The sequence below is a fragment of the Octopus sinensis genome, linkage group LG2, assembly GCF_006345805.1.
Source record: "Octopus sinensis linkage group LG2, ASM634580v1, whole genome shotgun sequence".
NCBI classification, from domain to species: Eukaryota; Metazoa; Mollusca; class Cephalopoda; order Octopoda; family Octopodidae; genus Octopus; species Octopus sinensis.
In genome coordinates, this window is record NC_042998.1 from 51,778,227 (window position 1) to 51,785,726 (window position 7,500).

A 7,500-nucleotide genomic window follows, 5' to 3' on the forward strand; every position below is an offset into this window, starting at 1 on the left:
AGTGCCACACCCTAGCGGTTGAGGGAACCTGTGGAAGAGGCAGACCCAGGAAAACCTGGGACGAGGTGGTGAAGCACGACCTTCGAACTTTAGGTCTCACTGAGGAAATGACTAGAGACCGAGACCTCTGGAAGTGTGCTGTGCGCGAGAAGACCCGGCAGGACAAGTGAGTCCATAACCGTGGCCTTCTACATGGGATGGAGCCAGCCTACGTATGCATACCTTCCCTTCTTGGGACAGAAAACTCTACTTGTGAAGACGTGATGAGGCAAGTGAGGATCAGAATCGAAATCGATCAATGGAAATTGCGGATGTGCTACCAGTGCCGGTGGCATGTCAAAACTGCTTGTGAAGACCGTTTGAGGCAAGTGACGATCAGAATCGAAATCGATCAATGGAAATCGATCAATGGAAATTGCAGATGTGTTACCAGTGCCGGTGGCATGTAAGAGAACTTTCCGTTTCGCGACCGTTGCCAGCACCGCCCCGTTTCGTGTCCGTTGCCAGCCTCGCCTGGCCCTCGTGCCGGTGGCACATAAAAAGCACCATCCGTTCGTGGCCGTTTGCCAGCTCTGTCTGGCACCAGTGCGGGTGGCACGTAAAAAGCACCCACTACACTCACGGAGTGGTTGGCGTTAGGAAGGGCATCCAGCCGTAGAAACACTGCCAGATTTGACTGGGCCTGATGAAGCCTTCTGAACCGTCCAACCCATGCTAGCATGGAAAACGGACGCTAAACGATGATGATGATGATGATGATGATGATGATGATATATATATATATATGTGTGTGTGTGTGTGTGTGTGTGTGTGTGTATGTGTGTATGTTTGTGTGTCTGTATTTGACCCCCCCCCAACATCACTTGACAACTGATGCTGGTGTGTTTACGTCCCCATAACTTAGCGGTTCGGCAAAAGAGAGCGATAGAATAAGTACTAGGTTTACAAAGAATAAGTCCTTGTGTCGTTTTGCTCGACTAAAGGCGGGCGCTCCGGCATGGCCACAGTCCAAATGACTGAAACAAGTAAAGGAATAAAGAGTATATAAATATATATGTGTGTGTATATATATATATATATACTCTACTCTTTTACTTGTTTCAGTCATTTGACTGTGGCCATGCTGGAGCACCGCCTTTAGTCGAGCAAATCGACCCCGGGACTTATTCTTTGTAAGCCCAGTACGTATTCTATCGGACTCTTTTGCCGAACCGCTAAGTGACGGGGACGTAAACACACCAGCATCGGTTGTCAAGCAATGCTAGGGGGACAAACACAGACACACAAACACACACACACACATACATATATATATATACATATATACGACAGGCTTCTTTCAGTTTCCGTCTACCAAATCCACTCACAAGGCATTGGTCGGCCCGGGGCTATAGCAGGAGACACTTGCCCAAGATGCCACGCAGTGGGATTGAACCCGGAACCGTGTGTTTGGTTAGCAAGCTACTTACCACACAGCCACGCATGCTTGTATATGTATGAGAAAAAGTTATAGCAGTTATAGGGGATAGGAAAAGAAGCAGGAAAAAGAAAGTTTGCAAGCAATTGTGTAAACAGCAATGTAAAAGTAGGTCTGTAGCAGCAACAGCATCGATAATGGTGTCAGTAGTTGTGTGGCATTTGTAACAGTTACACAATGCCTTGTTATATATATATATTTTTTTTTTAAATGAGGGAAGGGTTGAAGTGTGAGGTTCTTAATCTATTGCGGTTTACCCTGTTACTTATCAACTCCACCCTCGTTATCCAGGAAGAATAGAAGGCTAAGTCGACCTTGGCAGGATTGTTGGCCCACACCTTTCATATTGCACCCCACCCCATGTGATGATGATGATGATGATGATGATGTTGATGATGAAGAAGAAGATGATGATGATAATGATGATGTTGATGATGAAGAAGAAGAAGATGATGATGATGATGATGAATATGAAGAAGAAGATGATGATGATGATGATGAAGATGATGATGATGATGATGATGATGATGATGATGATGATGATGATGAAGAAGATGAAGAAGAAGATGATGATGATGATGGTGATGATGATGATGATGATGAAGACGAAGATGAAGAAGATGATGATGATGATGATGATGAAGAAGATGAAGAAGAAGAAGATGATGATGATGATGATGATGATGATGATGATGAAGATGATGATAATGGTGATAATGATAGTGATGATCTTTTATTTGCCACCAGCCTAACAGATGAGTGAGACGATTATAAAGAGGAACTTGAAGTATACTCTCTCTCGTTACTCTTTTACTTGTTTCAGTCATTTTGACTGTGGCCATGCTGGAGCACCTCCTTTCGTCAAGCAAATTGACCCGAGGACTTATTCTTTGTAAGCCTAGTACTTATTCTATGGGTCTCTTTTGCTGAACCGCTAAGTTACAGAGATGTAAAAACACCAGCATCGGTTGTCAAGTGATGTTGGGGGATGCACACACACAACAATACACACACACACACACACACCACACACACACACCACACACACACACACATACCACACACATATATACGATGGGCTTCTTTCAGTTTCCATCTACCAAATCCACTCACAAGGCTTTGGTGGCCTGAGGCTATAGTAGTGCCATTGGAAGAAAAAACAAAAACCATAGGTTTAGGTGTGGCTGTGTGGTAAGAAGCTTGCTTCCCAACCACATGGTTCTGGGTTCAGTCCCACTATGTGGCACCTTGGGTAAGTGTCTTTCCATTATAGCCTCAGGCCAACCAAAGCCTTGTGAGTGAATTTGATAGATGGAAACTGAAAGAAACCCCTCGTATATGTAATTATTTATATATGTATATATTTATGTTTGTGTCTTTGTGCCTGTGTTTGTCTCCCCACCATTGCTTGACAACCAATGTTGGTATGTCTATGTCCCCATAACTTAACAGTTCAGCAAAAGAGACCAATAGAATTAGTACAAGGCTTACAAAGAATAAGTCCTGGGGTTGATTTGTTCAACATGATATACAAATGATGAAGGATGATGATGACGATGAAGACAGCGAAGATGACGACGACAAAGATGCTACTGTTGCTGCTGCTGATGATGATGATGACGATGATGATGATGATGATGCATACCTTCTGATTCAGGAGAACCTCCATCGATGGTCAACCAAGAAATGTCACAAATTCAAGATTATCTCAGAATATTAGGCGCAAGTGTTCTCTACATTTGTTGTTCTCTGACCTATAGGCTTACACTCAAAGTAGTCCTGTCCACTCTTGCTGTTTCCACCACTCTTACCTATAAATTCGCTTCAGGACTGCACTTCCTTCTCCACCCTCAACTTCTTTTTCAAATGTAACTTGGAAATGTCAATTAGAGATCTGCCAAGAAAGGAGAGTGTCTATCTTCAACTTTGTCAACCGCTGTTGCTAAAGGCATGTGTCTGGGGAAAAGTACCTTCCTTCTCTGGTTAAAAGAGGGCAGCAGGGTATTCATCACAGTGGACTCAGTTGATAAGCAGATCAGCCCTACATGTGACAGCATCTATTGACATAGCTTTACAAATCAGCAATACTTGGACAGTGAATGAGTGTGTGCAGAATGGTTTTGTCACTGAGTGCATTTGAGACAAGGCTTTCTGAGTACTCTTTCACGTCTGTAGAATTCATCTTAAATCAGTGGCACCTCTTAGTAGTACTGCCAAAACAAGCACTCTTGGAATTTACCCATGATAGTGCTTGATCTGAAATTCTTCTTGAACAAATTAGCCTATTTGCTTTCATCAATACCCAGATTTTCTTTGAGAGAATGTCATTACTTTTTTCCTGTCACTAATCCTTTATAAAATGCTTAAGTGGAACATTTTACTGGTCCCATTGCCTGATTGGTTGAGGGCAGTGAGTGTCAGATGACATTCTGGATACCAATTGCCCAATCTTTATCTTCATTTGACCCAGGTATGCAGCTTTTTGAAGGAAACAAGCTGTAGAAAGATGTGCTGTGCCTCACAAACTGCAACCACACATTTTCCAAGAATCCTTGTAGGTGACTCAGCTTTAGTGCATGTTTGAGCATCAGCAACCAGGGCATGTGTAACTTGCTATGTAGAGGGTGCAGGCAGTACATGAACTGTCTGATCAGTAGAACATGTCCTTTCCATAAGAAGCCGAAAAGTAGCTGTCCCAGTTTATTCATACAGTTATTGGGGAAATGCACAAGTTTGATAGTGACTGATTATAGAAACAATAGATGCATTTGCCATCTCTGCATAATTTTTCGGAGATAGTTATCTCTTGGCCTGTTTCAGGGTAAATTCGGCTACTCCACTTGTTACCTTATTCCAGTTTCAGCCTACTTGAAGGTTGGGGCCAAACCAGACACTATACAGTTTAACTGAACCTTCAGTCGATCCAGTAGAAAAACAGTGATAATATTAAATTCTAACAATGAATAATTCCCCAAAAGAGGGGGGGCTTATGAGGACTGCTCATGGAAACCCCACAAAACCATGATCACTTTGACCACTTAGACAAATAGCCTCTCTGCATCATTTTCTTTCAGTTTTCAGGCACATGCTTAGAGTAGGCCTGTACACTTGGACCATTCTTGCCACATTCACCCAGCTTTTAACAAAATTGCTGGGAGGCAACATTTTTCTATACTCACTTACCTTTTCAAGTGAAACTTAAAAAAATGATGAAGGCTTTGGCCAAAGAGGAAAGTATGTCTTCAGCTCTTCCAATATGGTCCACTACACAACCTCTTTCGCTAAGGCTACCAGACAAATAAACAATGCCTGCCCTTCCTGATCAAAAGAAGGAGGCAGGACAATCTTCACAATAATAAACAAATCTGTTCTGCACTGTGACAGCAGGTTTTCAACATAAACCTATAAGTCAGCAATGCTTTGGCACTGGATGAGAATATGCAGAACAGTTTTGTTGCTTGTGCACATCTCAGACAAGCTTAACTCAGACAACCATTCCTGTAGAGTTTATCCCCAGCTGGTAATGCCTCTTGGTAGCACCGTCAGGCCAAGGATTTCTAGAAATTATCCATGGGCCCTAACCCCCCAAATCCTCTAGAACAAACCTGCCTAGTCTTCCCAAGAATGTCATTGCACTTGCCTGCCACTAATCCTCTATAGAACGCTAAAGTAGAACTTCCACCAATCACACTACTCAACTGATGGAGGATTGTGAGTGTCAGACAACAGTCTAGGTACCAAGCATCCTTCCTTGCACTATACTTGTCCCAGGACTGCAGCTCACTCAAAGAAATGAGTTGTGGAAAAGCAAATCTGACAAGCAGCAACACACCTGTTCACTGTCAAGAAAGTGCTGGATATGTTGTAGCCTCAGTGCATATCTGTGCATCATCAGACACACCATGCCCAGTCCTCCATTCAGCAGGTGTTGACAACAAATGTAGTGCCTGACTAGTAGAGTGTGTCCCTTTTTCAGAGAGCAGAAGTATTTGTGCTCCAATTTGGTCAGACATAAACTGTAAACTTGGGCAAGGCACAATGGTCAAGTGATAATGTTTAATGGAGGCAATATATGCATTTACCATCTCTACCTGACCTTTCAAAGATAGTTTTTTTCACCACCCCTTATGATAGTGATAATGATAATAATAATAATGATAATAATAATAATAATAATAATAATAATAATAATAATAATCATAATCATAATAATAATAATAATCATAATCATAATAATAATAATAACAACAATTTGGTTTGACTTCGTTATTACAACTTATATGACTAGCTGGTCCAAACTCCACTTACATGGATACTCTAACAATGATTTAGAGTAGTTTCTTACATTTGACTCAAGTTCAAAATTCTGGTACTGTGCACTGCTTTTCAGTGTAACATGAAATATGTATGTATGCATGCATGTATGTATGTATGTATGTATGTATGTATGTATGTATGTATGTATGTATGTATGTATGTATGTATGTATGTATGTATGCGTGCATATATGTATGTGTGTATGTATGTATGTATGTATATGTATGTATTTATATATATATATATTTAATATGATATATATAATGAGGGTTCATCAAAAATAAATTTACTTTACCACATACCGAACTTTTAGAAATAGCAACCAAAGAATTTAGCTATTTCTCCTACTAAAGAAGTCTCCCAGACAATGTATACGCAAAAGCAATTCACGTAGGTATAGAGGGAAAAATAACGAAAGATCACTCGTAAATCGATTTCTTGAGAACGCGTTTCTGGGTTAGTTATAGATATAGAGATGCTATAAATACATACCTATTCCAACATTCCTGTCATCAACCCAAGATTTCGTTAAATTTAAATTTGAGAGCACTAAAAATCGAACGTACCCTTCTGATTTGAGTAACCCCAGACGAACCACCTTCGACCTCCAGCACTAACGAATTCAAAATGTATGAATGAGGCTTTGCATCCTCCCCTGTCCACCCACGTAAGTTACAGAGCAACAAATTCTTACAGAAGGATCTGTAGTTTATTATCAAGGAGAGAATTATATTGTCATTAATAATAAGGGTAAAATTAATTAATTAATTAGTAATAAATAATTTTACCAAGCAGTGTTCAGTATGTAAAAGGACCATTTCCTTTTACATACTGAACACTGCTTGGTAAAATTATTAATTACTGATTAATTAATTTTACCCTTATTATTATGATAATATGATATATATATATATATTATATATAATGTATTTATATATAATATATATGATATGCATGGGTATATATATATATATATATATATAAAAGATACATATATATGTATCTATATATGTTACATGTGTTTGTGTATATATATATGTACATATATATGTATCTATATATATGTATATATGTGTTTGTGTATATATATATGTGTAAATGTATATATATGTATGTGTGTATGTGTATATATATATATATATTATATATAGATATATATATATATATATATATATATGTTATATACGTTATATATTATATATATGCTGGGGCATAGCCTTTAGTTGAGCAAACTGACCCCAGGACATATTCTTTGTAAGCCTAGTATTTATTCCATTTTTCTGTTTTGCCAAACTGCTACATTACAGGGACATAAATACACCAGCATCAGTTGTCAAGTGATGCTGGCAGGGAACAAACACACACACACAAACACACACACACACACACAACACACACACACACCACACACACACAAATATATGTATATATATATGACAGGTTTCTTTCAGTTTCCGTGTACCAAATCCACTCACAAGGCTTTGGTTGGCCTGAGGCTATAGTAGAAGACACTTGCCCAAGGTGCCACACAGTGGAATTGAACCTGGAACCATATGATGGTAAGCAAGCTACTCATCACACAGTCCCTCTTGCACATTATATATATAATGTGTTTATATATATATATATATATATATATATATATATATAATATATATATATATACATATGTACATATTTATTTATTATATAATATATATATATAA